The sequence below is a fragment of the Syngnathus typhle genome, unplaced genomic scaffold (assembly GCF_033458585.1).
Source record: "Syngnathus typhle isolate RoL2023-S1 ecotype Sweden unplaced genomic scaffold, RoL_Styp_1.0 HiC_scaffold_384, whole genome shotgun sequence".
Lineage (NCBI taxonomy): Eukaryota > Metazoa > Chordata > Actinopteri > Syngnathiformes > Syngnathidae > Syngnathus > Syngnathus typhle.
In genome coordinates, this window is record NW_026872287.1 from 7,501 (window position 1) to 25,000 (window position 17,500).

Sequence of the window (17,500 nt, forward strand, 5' to 3'; positions counted from 1 at the left end):
GAGCACTTTCCCCCGGACACCAAACCAGCCAACGTCCCCCTCCTGAGTGGACAAAAAAAATCCACTCCTGGTACCTAAAATTTTCTCCAGCGGCGGGCTTGGGACGAAAATCAATCTTCCTCCCGAAATTAAACCACTATTGGCGGACGCCAGCCCCAAGCGCCAGCCCCGACCGCCACCCCCCGACCGCCACAAGGCGACCGCCACAAGGCGACCGCCACAAGGCGACCGCCACCGGCCCCAAGCGCCAGCCCCGACCGCCACCCCCCGACCGCCACAAGGCGACCGCCACAAGGCGACCGCCACAAGGCGACCGCCACAAGGCGACCGCCACAAGGCGACCGCCACTGGCCCCAAGCGCCAGCCCCGACCGCCACCCCCCGACCGCCACCCCCCGACCGCCACAAGGCGACCGCCACAAGGCGACCGCCACAAGGCGACCGCCACCGGCCCCAAGCGCCAGCCCCGACCGCCACCCCCCGACCGCCACAAGGCGACCGCCACAAGGCGACCGCCACCGGCCCCAAGCGCCAGCCCCGACCGCCACCCCCCGACCGCCACAAGGCGACCGCCACAAGGCGACCGCCACAAGGCGACCGCCACCGGCCCCAAGCGCCAGCCCCGACCGCCACCCCCCGACCGCCACAAGGCGACCGCCACAAGGCGACCGCCACCGGCCCCAAGCGCCAGCCCCGACCGCCACCCCCCGACCGCCACAAGGCGACCGCCACAAGGCGACCGCCACAAGGCGACCGCCACTGGCCCCAAGCGCCAGCCCCGACCGCCACCCCCCGACCGCCACAAGGCGACCGCCACAAGGCGACCGCCACAAGGCGACCGCCACAAGGCGACCGCCACAAGGCGACCGCCACTGGCCCCAAGCGCCAGCCCCGACCGCCACCCCCCGACCGCCACAAGGCGACCGCCACAAGGCGACCGCCACCGGCCCCAAGCGCCAGCCCCGACCGCCACCCCCCCGACCGCCACAAGGCGACCGCCACAAGGCGTTAGTGGCCGCGCCCGGTACTTTACTGGACCCTATTTGGCCCGCGGACCGGCCGGCGTCGCTTCCTTGAATGCTTAGCCGCCTTTCGAGCTGCCATGCCGGGCTTGAGTTAGTGGTTTGCGCCCGGTACTCTACGTTAAAAGTCAGGCGGAACGGCTCTGAAGCTCCAGACGGTGCTTCCTTGAATGCTTAGCCGCCTTTCGAGCTGCCATGCCGGGCTTGAGTTAGTTGTTTGCGCCCGGTACTCTACGTTAAAAGTCAGGCGGAACGGCTCTGAAGCTCCAGACGGTGCTTCCTTGAATGCTTAGCCGCCTTTCGAGCTGCCATGCCGGGCTTGAGTTAGTGGTTTGCGCCCGGTACTCTACGTTAAAAGTCAGGCGGAACGGCTCTGAAGCTCCAGACGGTGCTTCCTTGAATGCTTAGCCGCCTTTCGAGCTGCCATGCCGGGCTTGAGTTAGTGGTTTGCGCCCGGTACTCTACGTTAAAAGTCAGGCGGAACGGCTCTGAAGCTCCAGACGGTGCTTCCTTGAATGCTTAGCCGCCTTTCGAGCTGCCATGCCGGGCTTGAGTTAGTGGTTTGCGCCCGGTACTCTACGTTAAAAGTCAGGCGGAACGGCTCTGAAGCTCCAGACGGTGCTTCCTTGAATGCTTAGCCGCCTTTCGAGCTGCCATGCCGGGCTTGAGTTAGTGGTTTGCGCCCGGTACTCTACGTTAAAAGTCAGGCGGAACGGCTCTGAAGCTCCAGACGGTGCTTCCTTGAATGCTTAGCCGCCTTTCGAGCTGCCATGCCCGGCGTGGGTTTCGCGTCCGCGCCCGGTACATTATGGAAGCCAAAAAAAAAAAAAAATTCTAAGTGCGAGTGGGACCGGCCTGGGGGGCTTCCTTGAAAGCCCATCCGCCCTCCGAGCTCTCCCACCGGTCGTGGGTTGGCGTCCGCCACTGCTCAAAGCGAACTTCAAATTATCTGCTTAATAATGTGGAACACCATTCTTAAGTAGTTTTTCCTTAATTTGGGCTCAACTGGCCGGTAATGATCCCCGGTGTCTGAGATTGATCTCAGTGATCCAAAGAGCCCTGACACGTAATACCATCCATGAGTTTAATTGAAAAACAAAAAATGTAATCTTTATGACACATAAATACAATTTGCATAATAATTTGGAACACAGTGTAGACTTCCAGCGGACCGCGCGCGGCTCGGCTGACGGCGCAGCGCGATCTGGTACCGCTGCGCGGGACGAAACACGCCCCGTGCAGAGTTCCAGGCGGCCGGGAAGACATTTAAGCGCTGCCGCTGCAGCTGCGGCGGGGATTTGCCGTCCTCCGGTGGACACGACGAGTAAATACACCAGCAATCGCACTTACACCGTGTTCCAAATTATTATGCAAGTGACATTTATCTCAGATTTTCCTAAATAGTCGATGCAAAATGAGTCAGCATAATTTTCAAGTCATCAACCATTATTTTGATGAATTCTAATTTTATTGAACAAACCTCCGAATGATCACAGAATTTTTAAAAAATAAAAAACTTAAAATGCACTGTTCCACATTATTACGCACAACAGAGTTTTATAACATTTTATAGGTTTTTATGAACTGAAATGCCCATCTTAAGAATTTACAGCATTAGGAGGTCATATTTACTGAAATCAAAAGCTATTTCAAAGAAAAGACAAACAAGTTACATTTTAACATAGGACCCTTTATTTCAATAAAAAACAAAGTTACATTTTAACATAGGACCCTTTGTTCAACAGCAGCTTCACGATTCTTCCATCCACTGAACTTGTGAGTTTTTGTACAGTTTCTGGTTGAATTTCTTGGCAGGATCTAAGAATAGCCTGCCAGAGCTGCTCTTTGGAATTGAACTGCCTCCCACCTTCGTAGATTTTCTGCTTGACGATGCTCCACAAGTTTTCAATAGGATTGAGGTCAGGGGAGCATGGGGGCCACACCATCAGTTTCTCTCCCTTTATTCCCATAGATGCCAAAGACGTTGACGTATTTCTTGCAGCATGAGACGGTGCATTGTCATGCATGAAGATGATCTTTTGACGGAAAGCACGGTTCTTCCTGTTGTACCATGGACAGAAGTGTTGAGTCAGAAATTCCACGTAGTTAACAGACGTAATTTTGACGCCTTCAGGGACCCTAAAGGGGCCAAGCAGCTCTCTCCCCATGATTCCGGCCCAAAACATCACTCCGCCACCTCCCTGCTGACGCCGCAGCCTTGTTGGGCTATCGTGGCCGTCCACCAACCATCCACGACTCCATCCATCTGTAAAGTCAAGTCAAATCAAGTTTATTTGTATAGCCCTAAATCACAAGCAGTCTCAAAGGGCTTCACATAGACAGAAATTGACAATTATTCTCAAAGCATCCCCTGAGCTCTCAAAAGTGCAAGGAAAAACTTAAAAAACCCTACCTGGCCCATCCAAGGTGGCACGGCACTCGTCGGTGAACAGGACTGTCTGAAAATTTGTCTTCATGTAAGTCTGGGCCCACTGCAGCCGTTTCTGCTTGTTCGCGTTGTTCAGGGGTGGCCGAATGGAGGGTTTCCGCACAACTGCAAGCCTCTGGAGGATCCTGCACCTCGTCGTTCGTGGGACTTCACTGGCACCAGCAGCGTCGAATATTTGTTTGCTCGTCTTTAGTGGCATGCTTGCAGCCGCCCTCTTGATTCGATTTGTTTGTCTTGCAGAAACCTTCCTTGTCGTGCCTTTGTCTGCACGAACGCGCGTTTGCTCCGAATCAGCGACGAATTTCTTCAAAGTTCGATGGTCGCGCTTAAGCTTTCGTGCAATATCGAATGTCTGCATACCTTGTCCAAGGCATCGAACGATTTCACGCTTCTCGACAGCAGAGAGATCCTTTTTCCTCCCCATGGTTGAACGAAATGGCCGAACGCTTAAAAACGCGGAACTTAAATAGACTTGTTAATTACTACAATTGCGCTCACCTGGCAGACTACCATGGACTGTACCATGACTGAGGGTGATTTCAGTACTTGAAAAACAAAAAATGTAATCTTTATGACACTTAAATACATTTTGCATAATAATTTGGAACACGGGACCGTGTTCCAAATTATTATGCAAAGGATATTTATCTCAGATTTTCCTAAATAGCTTCCTTGAAATGTTACCCGGCTTTTGAGCTCTCCTGCCGGGCGTGGGTTTGCGTCAGCGCCCGGTAACATTATGGAAGCTAAAAGAAAGAAAAAAGAAACAAATCTAAGTGCGATTGCTGGTGTCTAAATACATTTTGCATAATAATTTGGAACACGGGACCGTGTTCCAAATTATTATGCAAGTGATATTTATCTCAGATTTTCCTAAATAGCTTTACTCGTCGTGCCGACCGGAGGGAGGCCACTCCCCGCCGCAGCTGAACAGTCATCCCGGCCTAGTGGAGGTCTGCGCAGGGGGGGTCTTCCTTGAAATGTTACCCGGCTTTTGAGCTCTCCTGCCGGGCGTGGGTTTGCGTCAGCGCCCGGTAACATTATGGAAGCTAAAAGAAAGAAAAAAGAAACAAATCTAAGAGCAAGTGCTGGTGTATTTACTCGTCGTGTCCACCGGAGGGAGGCAACTCCCCGCCGCAGCTGCAGAGGCAGCTTTGAAAAGTCATCCCGGCCTAGTGGAGGTCTGCGCAGGGGGGGTCTTCCTTGAAATGTTACCCGGCTTTTGAGCTCTCCTGTCCGGCGTGGGTTTGCGTCAGCGGCCGGTGTCATTTACTCGTCGTGCCGACCGGAGGGAGGCCACTCCCCGCCGCAGCTGAACAGTCATCCCGGCCTAGTGGAGGTCTGCGCAGGGGGGGTCTTCCTTGAAATGTTACCCGGCTTTTGAGCTCTCCTGCCGGGCGTGGGTTTGCGTCAGCGCCCGGTAACATTATGGAAGCTAAAAGAAAGAAAAAAGAAACAAATCTAAGTGCGATTGCTGGTGTCTAAATACATTTTGCATAATAATTTGGAACACGGGACCGTGTTCCAAATTATTATGCAAGTGATATTTATCTCAGATTTTCCTAAATAGCTTTACTCGTCGTGCCGACCGGAGGGAGGCCACTCCCCGCCGCAGCTGAACAGTCATCCCGGCCTAGTGGAGGTCTGCGCAGGGGGGGTCTTCCTTGAAATGTTACCCGGCTTTTGAGCTCTCCTGCCGGGCGTGGGTTTGCGTCAGCGCCCGGTAACATTATGGAAGCTAAAAGAAAGAAAAAAGAAACAAATCTAAGAGCAAGTGCTGGTGTATTTACTCGTCGTGTCCACCGGAGGGAGGCAACTCCCCGCCGCAGCTGCAGAGGCAGCTTTGAAAAGTCATCCCGGCCTAGTGGAGGTCTGCGCAGGGGGGGTCTTCCTTGAAATGTTACCCGGCTTTTGAGCTCTCCTGTCCGGCGTGGGTTTGCGTCAGCGGCCGGTGTCATTTACTCGTCGTGCCGACCGGAGGGAGGCCACTCCCCGCCGCAGCTGAACAGTCATCCCGGCCTAGTGGAGGTCTGCGCAGGGGGGGTCTTCCTTGAAATGTTACCCGGCTTTTGAGCTCTCCTGCCGGGCGTGGGTTTGCGTCAGCGCCCGGTAACATTATGGAAGCTAAAAGAAAGAAAAAAGAAACAAATCTAAGTGCGATTGCTGGTGTCTAAATACATTTTGCATAATAATTTGGAACACGGGACCGTGTTCCAAATTATTATGCAAGTGATATTTATCTCAGATTTTCCTAAATAGCTTTACTCGTCGTGCCGACCGGAGGGAGGCCACTCCCCGCCGCAGCTGAACAGTCATCCCGGCCTAGTGGAGGTCTGCGCAGGGGGGGTCTTCCTTGAAATGTTACCCGGCTTTTGAGCTCTCCTGCCGGGCGTGGGTTTGCGTCAGCGCCCGGTAACATTATGGAAGCTAAAAGAAAGAAAAAAGAAACAAATCTAAGTGCGATTGCTGGTGTCTAAATACATTTTGCATAATAATTTGGAACACGGGACCGTGTTCCAAATTATTATGCAAGTGATATTTATCTCAGATTTTCCTAAATAGCTTTACTCGTCGTGCCGACCGGAGGGAGGCCACTCCCCGCCGCAGCTGAACAGTCATCCCGGCCTAGTGGAGGTCTGCGCAGGGGGGGTCTTCCTTGAAATGTTACCCGGCTTTTGAGCTCTCCTGTCCGGCGTGGGTTTGCGTCAGCGGCCGGTGTCATTTACTCGTCGTGCCGACCGGAGGGAGGCCACTCCCCGCCACAGCTGAACAGTCATCCCGGCCTAGTGGAGGTCTGCGCAGGGGGGGTCTTCCTTGAAATGTTACCCGGCTTTTGAGCTCTCCTGTCCGGCGTGGGTTTGCGTCAGCGGCCGGTGTCATTTACTCGTCGTGCCGACCGGAGGGAGGCCACTCCCCGCCACAGCTGAACAGTCATCCCGGCCTAGTGGAGGTCTGCGCAGGGGGGGTCTTCCTTGAAATGTTACCCGGCTTTTGAGCTCTCCTGTCCGGCGTGGGTTTGCGTCAGCGGCCGGTGTCATTTACTCGTCGTGCCGACCGGAGGGAGGCCACTCCCCGCCGCAGCTGAACAGTCATCCCGGCCTAGTGGAGGTCTGCGCAGGGGGGGTCTTCCTTGAAATGTTACCCGGCTTTTGAGCTCTCCTGTCCGGCGTGGGTTTGCGTCAGCGGCCGGTGTCATTTACTCGTCGTGCCGACCGGAGGGAGGCCACTCCCCGCCACAGCTGAACAGTCATCCCGGCCTAGTGGAGGTCTGCGCAGGGGGGGTCTTCCTTGAAATGTTACCCGGCTTTTGAGCTCTCCTGTCCGGCGTGGGTTTGCGTCAGCGGCCGGTGTCATTTACTCGTCGTGCCGACCGGAGGGAGGCCACTCCCCGCCACAGCTGAACAGTCATCCCGGCCTAGTGGAGGTCTGCGCAGGGGGGGTCTTCCTTGAAATGTTACCCGGCTTTTGAGCTCTCCTGTCCGGCGTGGGTTTGCGTCAGCGGCCGGTGTCATTTACTCGTCGTGCCGACCGGAGGGAGGCCACTCCCCGCCACAGCTGAACAGTCATCCCGGCCTAGTGGAGGTCTGCGCAGGGGGGGTCTTCCTTGAAATGTTACCCGGCTTTTGAGCTCTCCTGTCCGGCGTGGGTTTGCGTCAGCGGCCGGTGTCATTTACTCGTCGTGCCGACCGGAGGGAGGCCACTCCCCGCCACAGCTGAACAGTCATCCCGGCCTAGTGGAGGTCTGCGCAGGGGGGGTCTTCCTTGAAATGTTACCCGGCTTTTGAGCTCTCCTGTCCGGCGTGGGTTTGCGTCAGCGGCCGGTGTCATTTACTCGTCGTGCCGACCGGAGGGAGGCCACTCCCCGCCGCAGCTGAACAGTCATCCCGGCCTAGTGGAGGTCTGCGCAGGGGGGGTCTTCCTTGAAATGTTACCCGGCTTTTGAGCTCTCCTGTCCGGCGTGGGTTTGCGTCAGCGGCCGGTGTCATTTACTCGTCGTGCCGACCGGAGGGAGGCCACTCCCCGCCACAGCTGAACAGTCATCCCGGCCTAGTGGAGGTCTGCGCAGGGGGGGTCTTCCTTGAAATGTTACCCGGCTTTTGAGCTCTCCTGTCCGGCGTGGGTTTGCGTCAGCGGCCGGTGTCATTTACTCGTCGTGCCGACCGGAGGGAGGCCACTCCCCGCCACAGCTGAACAGTCATCCCGGCCTAGTGGAGGTCTGCGCAGGGGGGGTCTTCCTTGAAATGTTACCCGGCTTTTGAGCTCTCCTGTCCGGCGTGGGTTTGCGTCAGCGGCCGGTGTCATTTACTCGTCGTGCCGACCGGAGGGAGGCCACTCCCCGCCGACAGCTGAACAGTCATCCCGGCCTAGTGGAGGTCTGCGCAGGGGGGGTCTTCCTTGAAATGTTACCCGGCTTTTGAGCTCTCCTGTCCGGCGTGGGTTTGCGTCAGCGGCCGGTGTCATTTACTCGTCGTGCCGACCGGAGGGAGGCCACTCCCCGCCACAGCTGAACAGTCATCCCGGCCTAGTGGAGGTCTGCGCAGGGGGGGTCTTCCTTGAAATGTTACCCGGCTTTTGAGCTCTCCTGTCCGGCGTGGGTTTGCGTCAGCGGCCGGTGTCATTTACTCGTCGTGCCGACCGGAGGGAGGCCACTCCCCGCCACAGCTGAACAGTCATCCCGGCCTAGTGGAGGTCTGCGCAGGGGGGGTCTTCCTTGAAATGTTACCCGGCTTTTGAGCTCTCCTGTCCGGCGTGGGTTTGCGTCAGCGGCCGGTGTCATTTACTCGTCGTGCCGACCGGAGGGAGGCCACTCCCCGCCACAGCTGAACAGTCATCCCGGCCTAGTGGAGGTCTGCGCAGGGGGGGTCTTCCTTGAAATGTTACCCGGCTTTTGAGCTCTCCTGTCCGGCGTGGGTTTGCGTCAGCGGCCGGTGTCATTTACTCGTCGTGCCGACCGGAGGGAGGCCACTCCCCGCCACAGCTGAACAGTCATCCCGGCCTAGTGGAGGTCTGCGCAGGGGGGGTCTTCCTTGAAATGTTACCCGGCTTTTGAGCTCTCCTGTCCGGCGTGGGTTTGCGTCAGCGGCCGGTGTCATTTACTCGTCGTGCCGACCGGAGGGAGGCCACTCCCCGCCACAGCTGAACAGTCATCCCGGCCTAGTGGAGGTCTGCGCAGGGGGGGTCTTCCTTGAAATGTTACCCGGCTTTTGAGCTCTCCTGTCCGGCGTGGGTTTGCGTCAGCGGCCGGTGTCATTTACTCGTCGTGCCGACCGGAGGGAGGCCACTCCCCGCCACAGCTGAACAGTCATCCCGGCCTAGTGGAGGTCTGCGCAGGGGGGGTCTTCCTTGAAATGTTACCCGGCTTTTGAGCTCTCCTGTCCGGCGTGGGTTTGCGTCAGCGGCCGGTGTCATTTACTCGTCGTGCCGACCGGAGGGAGGCCACTCCCCGCCACAGCTGAACAGTCATCCCGGCCTAGTGGAGGTCTGCGCAGGGGGGGTCTTCCTTGAAATGTTACCCGGCTTTTGAGCTCTCCTGTCCGGCGTGGGTTTGCGTCAGCGGCCGGTGTCATTTACTCGTCGTGCCGACCGGAGGGAGGCCACTCCCCGCCACAGCTGAACAGTCATCCCGGCCTAGTGGAGGTCTGCGCAGGGGGGGTCTTCCTTGAAATGTTACCCGGCTTTTGAGCTCTCCTGTCCGGCGTGGGTTTGCGTCAGCGGCCGGTGTCATTTACTCGTCGTGCCGACCGGAGGGAGGCCACTCCCCGCCACAGCTGAACAGTCATCCCGGCCTAGTGGAGGTCTGCGCAGGGGGGGTCTTCCTTGAAATGTTACCCGGCTTTTGAGCTCTCCTGTCCGGCGTGGGTTTGCGTCAGCGGCCGGTGTCATTTACTCGTCGTGTCCACCGGAGGGAGGCCACTCCCCGCCGCAGCTGCAGCGGCAGCTTTGAAACGTCATCCCGGCCCCCTGGAACTGTGCGCGGGGGGGGCGATGCGTCCCGTGCGAGGTACCAGGTCGCGCTGCGCCGTCTGCCTGGCCGCTTTGGGCCCGCTGGAAGTCTATTAAAGCTCCGCGATCTCCGCCTCGGTGCTTAAAAAGCGTCCATCCGCTCTCCTGGAGCTTCTTTCGGTCATCTCGTCCGCGTGCACGGCCTGCCGGTGGCACCGGCTGGAGCTCCGCAAAAAGCTCCATTTCTGTTAAAAATGCTTAGCCGCGTCCCTGGAAGCCCAATCGGGCGTAGAAAGTGAGGGGGAAGGCCCCCAAAGCACCGGCTGGAAGTCCCAAAAAAGCTCCATGATTGGTCAATAATGCTTAGCCGCCTCCCTGGAAGCCTAATCGGGCATAAAAAGCTAGGCGGAACGGCCCCAAAGCTCCACACGGAAGTCCCAAAAAAGCTCCATGATTGGTCAATAATGCTTAGCCGCCTCCCTGGAAGCCTAATCGGGCATAAAAAGCTAGGCGGAACGGCCCCAAAGCTCCACACGGAAGTCCCAAAAAAGCTCCATGATTGGTCAATAATGCTTAGCCGCCTCCCTGGAAGCCTAATCGGGCATAAAAAGCTAGGCGGAACGGCCCCAAAGCTCCACACGGAAGTCCCAAAAAAGCTCCATGATTGGTCAATAATGCTTAGCCGCCTCCCTGGAAGCCTAATCGGGCATAAAAAGCTAGGCGGAACGGCCCCAAAGCTCCACACGGAAGTCCCAAAAAAGCTCCATGATTGGTCAATAATGCTTAGCCGCCTCCCTGGAAGCCTAATCGGGCATAAAAAGCTAGGCGGAACGGCCCCAAAGCTCCACACGGAAGTCCCAAAAAAGCTCCATGATTGGTCAATAATGCTTAGCCGCCTCCCTGGAAGCCTAATCGGGCATAAAAAGCTAGGCGGAACGGCCCCAAAGCTCCACACGGAAGTCCCAAAAAAGCTCCATGATTGGTCAATAATGCTTAGCCGCCTCCCTGGAAGCCTAATCGGGCATAAAAAGTTAGGCGGAACGGCCCCAAAGCTCCACACGGAAGTCCCAAAAAAGCTCCATGATTGGTCAATAATGCTTAGCCGCCTCCCTGGAAGCCTAATCGGGCATAAAAAGCTAGGCGGAACGGCCCCAAAGCTCCACACGGAAGTCCCAAAAAAGCTCCATGATTGGTCAATAATGCTTAGCCGCCTCCCTGGAAGCCTAATCGGGCATAAAAAGTTAGGCGGAACGGCTCCAAAGCTCCACACGGAAGTCCCAAAAAAGCTCCATGATTGGTCAATAATGCTTAGCCGCCTCCCTGGAAGCCTAATCGGGCATAAAAAGTTAGGCGGAACGGCCCCAAAGCTCCACACGGAAGTCCCAAAAAAGCTCCATGATTGGTCAATAATGCTTAGCCGCCTCCCTGGAAGCCTAATCGGGCATAAAAAGTTAGGCGGAACGGCCCCAAAGCTCCACACGGAAGTCCGAAAAAAGCTCAAAAATTTTCTAAGTGCCAACGGCTCATTCGCCGTAATGTGTCCGCTCCGCGCTGGTTCCCCGGTCGGCCGCGAATAGCGCAAAATCAGCCTCACGGAAGTTCGAAAAAAGCTCAAAAATTTTCTAAGTGCCAACGGCTCATTCGCCGTAATGTGTCCGCTCCGCGCTGGTTCCCCGGTCGGCCGCGAATAGCGCAAAATCAGCCTCACGGAAGTTCGAAAAAAGCTCAAAAATTTTCTAAGTGCCAACGGCTCATTCGCCGTAATGTGTCCGCTCCGCGCTGGTTCCCCGGTCGGCCGCGAATAGCGCAAAATCAGCCTCACGGAAGTTCGAAAAAAGCTCAAAAATTTTCTAAGTGCCAACGGCTCATTCGCCGTAATGTGTCCGCTCCGCGCTGGTTCCCCGGTCGGCCGCGAATAGCGCAAAAATCAGCCTAAGTGCAGTACCAACCTTGGCGTGTTGGTGCGCCAGAGTACGATGAGTTGGTCCCCCTAGTCACTGTACTCATTACCTTTACCCCCTAATCGCAAAATATAGTCAGAACGTATATGCAGAAGACTATTTTTTTCTTTTTTAAAATTTTCTAAGTGCCAGCGGATGCTGGCACACGAACTGTCCGAGCTACGACGGTTCTCCGGTCGGACAGCGAGGGTGAAAAAGCGGTCCTAAAATCACCGAGGGCTGCCGCACAAGTTGTCCGAGTGGCGACGGTTCCCCGGTCGGCCACGAATGTCGAAAATTCGGCCTCTCCACCACGGAGGTCGGTGAGAATTTCAGAATATTTTCTAAGTGCCAACGGCTCTTGCGCCGTAAAGTGTCCGCTTTGCCTGGTTCCCTCGGTCGGCCACAAATAGCGAAAAATCAGCCTCTCCTTCTGGAGCTCGCCTAAGTGCCAACGGCTCTTGCGCCGTAATGTGTCCGCTTTGTCTGGTTCCCTCGGTCGGCCACAAACGGCGAAAAATCAGCCTCTCCTTCTGGAGCTCGTGCCAACTTTGGCGAATATTTTCTAAGTGCCAACGGCTCTTGCGCCGTAAAGTGTCCGCTTTGCCTGGTTCCCTCGGTCGGCCACAAATAGCGAAAAATCAGCCTCTCCTTCTGGAGCTCGTGCCAACTTTGGCGAATATTTTCTAAGTGCCAACGGCTCTTGCGCCGTAATGTGTCCGCTTTGCCTGGTTCCCTCGGTCGGCCACAAATAGCGAAAAACCAGCCTCTCCTTCTGGAGCTCGCCTAAGTGCCAACGGCTCTTGCGCCGTAATGTGTCCGCTTTGCCTGGTTCCCTCGGTCGGCCACAAACGGCGAAAAATCAGCCTCTCCTTCTGGAGCTCGCCTAAGTGCCAACGGCTCTTGCGCCGTAATGTGTCCGCTTTGCCTGGTTCCCTCGGTCGGCCACAAATAGCGAAAAACCAGCCTCTCCTTCTGGAGCTCGCCTAAGTGCCAACGGCTCTTGCGCCGTAATGTGTCCGCTTTGCCTGGTTCCCTCGGTCGGCCACAAACGGCGAAAAATCAGCCTCTCCTTCTGGAGCTCGCCTAAGTGCCAACGGCTCTTGCGCCGTAATGTGTCCGCTTTGCCTGGTTCCCTCGGTCGGCCACAAATAGCGAAAAACCAGCCTCTCCTTCTGGAGCTCGCCTAAGTGCCAACGGCTCTTGCGCCGTAATGTGTCCGCTTTGCCTGGTTCCCTCGGTCGGCCACAAACGGCGAAAAATCAGCCTCTCCTTCTGGAGCTCGCCTAAGTGCCAACGGCTCTTGCGCCGTAATGTGTCCGCTTTGCCTGGTTCCCTCGGTCGGCCACAAATAGCGAAAAACCAGCCTCTCCTTCTGGAGCTCGCCTAAGTGCCAACGGCTCTTGCGCCGTAATGTGTCCGCTTTGCCTGGTTCCCTCGGTCGGCCACAAACGGCGAAAAATCAGCCTCTCCTTCTGGAGCTCGCCTAAGTGCCAACGGCTCTTGCGCCGTAATGTGTCCGCTTTGCCTGGTTCCCTCGGTCGGCCACAAATAGCGAAAAACCAGCCTCTCCTTCTGGAGCTCGCCTAAGTGCCAACGGCTCTTGCGCCGTAATGTGTCCGCTTTGCCTGGTTCCCTCGGTCGGCCACAAACGGCGAAAAATCAGCCTCTCCTTCTGGAGCTCGCCTAAGTGCCAACGGCTCTTGCGCCGTAATGTGTCCGCTTTGCCTGGTTCCCTCGGTCGGCCACAAATAGCGAAAAACCAGCCTCTCCTTCTGGAGCTCGCCTAAGTGCCAACGGCTCTTGCGCCGTAATGTGTCCGCTTTGCCTGGTTCCCTCGGTCGGCCACAAACGGCGAAAAATCAGCCTCTCCTTCTGGAGCTCGCCTAAGTGCCAACGGCTCTTGCGCCGTAATGTGTCCGCTTTGCCTGGTTCCCTCGGTCGGCCACAAATAGCGAAAAACCAGCCTCTCCTTCTGGAGCTCGCCTAAGTGCCAACGGCTCTTGCGCCGTAATGTGTCCGCTTTGCCTGGTTCCCTCGGTCGGCCACAAACGGCGAAAAATCAGCCTCTCCTTCTGGAGCTCGCCTAAGTGCCAACGGCTCTTGCGCCGTAATGTGTCCGCTTTGCCTGGTTCCCTCGGTCGGCCACAAATAGCGAAAAATCAGCCTCTCCTTCTGGAGCTCGTGCCAACTTTGGCGAATATTTTCTAAGTGCCAACGGCTCTTGCGCCGTAATGTGTCCGCTTTGCCTGGTTCCCTCGGTCGGCCACAAATAGCGAAAAACCAGCCTCTCCTTCTGGAGCTCGCCTAAGTGCCAACGGCTCTTGCGCCGTAATGTGTCCGCTTTGCCTGGTTCCCTCGGTCGGCCACAAATAGCGAAAAATCAGCCTCTCCTTCTGGAGCTCGCCTAAGTGCCAACGGCTCTTGCGCCGTAATGTGTCCGCTTTGTCTGGTTCCCTCGGTCGGCCACAAACGGCGAAAAATCAGCCTCTCCTTCTGGAGCTCGTGCCAACTTTGGCGAATATTTTCTAAGTGCCAACGGCTCTTGCGCCGTAAAGTGTCCGCTTTGCCTGGTTCCCTCGGTCGGCCACAAATAGCGAAAAATCAGCCTCTCCTTCTGGAGCTCGTGCCAACTTTGGCGAATATTTTCTAAGTGCCAACGGCTCTTGCGCCGTAATGTGTCCGCTTTGCCTGGTTCCCTCGGTCGGCCACAAATAGCGAAAAACCAGCCTCTCCTTCTGGAGCTCGCCTAAGTGCCAACGGCTCTTGCGCCGTAATGTGTCCGCTTTGCCTGGTTCCCTCGGTCGGCCACAAACGGCGAAAAACCAGCCTCTCCTTCTGGAGCTCGCCTAAGTGCCAACGGCTCTTGCGCCGTAATGTGTCCGCTTTGCCTGGTTCCCTCGGTCGGCCACAAATAGCGAAAAATCAGCCTCTCCTTCTGGAGCTCGTGCCAACTTTGGCGAATATTTTCTAAGTGCCAACGGCTCTTGCGCCGTAATGTGTCCGCTTTGCCTGGTTCCCTCGGTCGGCCACAAATAGCGAAAAACCAGCCTCTCCTTCTGGAGCTCGCCTAAGTGCCAACGGCTCTTGCGCCGTAATGTGTCCGCTTTGCCTGGTTCCCTCGGTCGGCCACAAATAGCGAAAAACCAGCCTCTCCTTCTGGAGCTCGCCTAAGTGCCAACGGCTCTTGCGCCGTAATGTGTCCGCTTTGCCTGGTTCCCTCGGTCGGCCACAAACGGCGAAAAATCAGCCTCTCCTTCTGGAGCTCGCCTAAGTGCCAACGGCTCTTGCGCCGTAATGTGTCCGCTTTGCCTGGTTCCCTCGGTCGGCCACAAATAGCGAAAAACCAGCCTCTCCTTCTGGAGCTCGCCTAAGTGCCAACGGCTCTTGCGCCGTAATGTGTCCGCTTTGCCTGGTTCCCTCGGTCGGCCACAAACGGCGAAAAATCAGCCTCTCCTTCTGGAGCTCGCCTAAGTGCCAACGGCTCTTGCGCCGTAATGTGTCCGCTTTGCCTGGTTCCCTCGGTCGGCCACAAATAGCGAAAAACCAGCCTCTCCTTCTGGAGCTCGCCTAAGTGCCAACGGCTCTTGCGCCGTAATGTGTCCGCTTTGCCTGGTTCCCTCGGTCGGCCACAAACGGCGAAAAATCAGCCTCTCCTTCTGGAGCTCGCCTAAGTGCCAACGGCTCTTGCGCCGTAATGTGTCCGCTTTGCCTGGTTCCCTCGGTCGGCCACAAATAGCGAAAAACCAGCCTCTCCTTCTGGAGCTCGCCTAAGTGCCAACGGCTCTTGCGCCGTAATGTGTCCGCTTTGCCTGGTTCCCTCGGTCGGCCACAAACGGCGAAAAATCAGCCTCTCCTTCTGGAGCTCGCCTAAGTGCCAACGGCTCTTGCGCCGTAATGTGTCCGCTTTGCCTGGTTCCCTCGGTCGGCCACAAATAGCGAAAAACCAGCCTCTCCTTCTGGAGCTCGCCTAAGTGCCAACGGCTCTTGCGCCGTAATGTGTCCGCTTTGCCTGGTTCCCTCGGTCGGCCACAAACGGCGAAAAATCAGCCTCTCCTTCTGGAGCTCGCCTAAGTGCCAACGGCTCTTGCGCCGTAATGTGTCCGCTTTGCCTGGTTCCCTCGGTCGGCCACAAATAGCGAAAAACCAGCCTCTCCTTCTGGAGCTCGCCTAAGTGCCAACGGCTCTTGCGCCGTAATGTGTCCGCTTTGCCTGGTTCCCTCGGTCGGCCACAAACGGCGAAAAATCAGCCTCTCCTTCTGGAGCTCGCCTAAGTGCCAACGGCTCTTGCGCCGTAATGTGTCCGCTTTGCCTGGTTCCCTCGGTCGGCCACAAATAGCGAAAAACCAGCCTCTCCTTCTGGAGCTCGCCTAAGTGCCAACGGCTCTTGCGCCGTAAAGTGTCCGCTTTGTCTGGTTCCCTCGGTCGGCCACAAACGGCGAAAAATCAGCCTCTCCTTCTGGAGCTCGTGCCAACTTTGGCGAATATTTTCTAAGTGCCAACGGCTCTTGCGCCGTAAAGTGTCCGCTTTGTCTGGTTCCCTCGGTCGGCCACAAATAGCGAAAAATCAGCCTCTCCTTCTGGAGCTCGCGCAAGTGCCAACGGCTCTTGCGCCGTAAAGTGTCCGCTTTGTCTGGTTCCCTCGGTCGGCCACAAATAGCGAAAAATCAGCCTCTCCTTCTGGAGCTCGTGCCAACTTTGGCGAATATTTTCTAAGTGCCAACGGCTCTTGCGCCGTAATGTGTCCGCTTTGTCTGGTTCCCTCGGTCGGCCACAAATAGCGAAAAATCAGCCTCTCCTTCTGGAGCTCGTGCCAACTTTGGCGAATATTTTCTAAGTGCCAACGGCTCTTGCGCCGTAATGTGTCCGCTTTGTCTGGTTCCCTCGGTCGGCCACAAATAGCGAAAAATCAGCCTCTCCTTCTGGAGCTCGTGCCAACTTTGGCGAATATTTTCTAAGTGCCAACGGCTCTTGCGCCGTAAAGTGTCCGCTTTGCCTGGTTCCCTCGGTCGGCCACAAATAGCGAAAAATCAGCCTCTCCTTCTGGAGCTCGCGCCAACTTTGTCAAAAAATTTCTAAGTGCCAACGGCTCTTGCGCCGTAAAGTGTCCGCTTTGCCTGGTTCCCTCGGTCGGCCACAAATAGCGAAAAATCAGCCTCTCCTTCTGGAGCTCGCGCCAACTTTGTCAAAAAATTTCTAAGTGCCAACGGCTCTTGCGCCGTAAAGTGTCCGCTTTGCCTGGTTCCCTCGGTCGGCCACAAATAGCGAAAAATCAGCCTCTCCTTCTGGAGCTCGCGCCAACTTTGTCGAAAAATTTCTAAGTGCCAACGGCTCTTGCGCCGTAAAGTGTCCGCTTTGTCTGGTTCCCTCGGTCGGCCGCAAATAGCGAAAAATCAGCCTCTCGCCCGTCAGGTACCAGGCGTTGGGGTACCAGGGGTAAGTGCAGTACCAGCTTTGGTCTGTTGGTGCGCCAGAGTACGATGAGTTGGTCCCCCTAGTCACTGTACTCATTACCTTTACCCCCAAATCGCAAAATATAGTCAGAACGAGTGTGGGGAACACAAGTTTTGGCCCCGAGAACCAGGCGGCTGGTGTCTCTAGCGATGTGTTCCCCCCCAAAAAGTGTTCACATGCTCGGACAGCGAACCTAGGAGCTACCGCAAAGCACTCTGGAAGTGCAAGAGCGAAAAATTTTCTAAGTACAAAAACTCTCGAAAATTTTCAAAGTGTCACAGTGCTCGAAAATTTTCAAAGTGCTACATGCTTTCCATCCAAGGAAGGAATAGTGGAGGACCGGCCGCCTCCTTAAACACAAGCCGGCGGAACGACGGGGAGGACCGGCCGCCTCCTTAAACACAGGCCGGTGGAACGTTTGGCAGAATTCTTCTCGTGGAGGACCGGCCGCCTCCTTAAACACAAGCCGGCGGAACGACGGGGAGGACCGGCCGCCTCCTTAAACACAGGCCGGTGGAACGTTTGGCAGAATTCTTCTCGTGGAGGACCGGCCGCCTCCTTAAACACAGGCCGGTGGGAACGGTTGGCAGAATTGCGTGACGGCCGCCTGCTCCCGGCGTCCGCACGTGAACGAACACCCCCTCCCGGGGACGGCCGTCTGCTCCCGACCGCCGTCCTTCACCCCCTCACCTT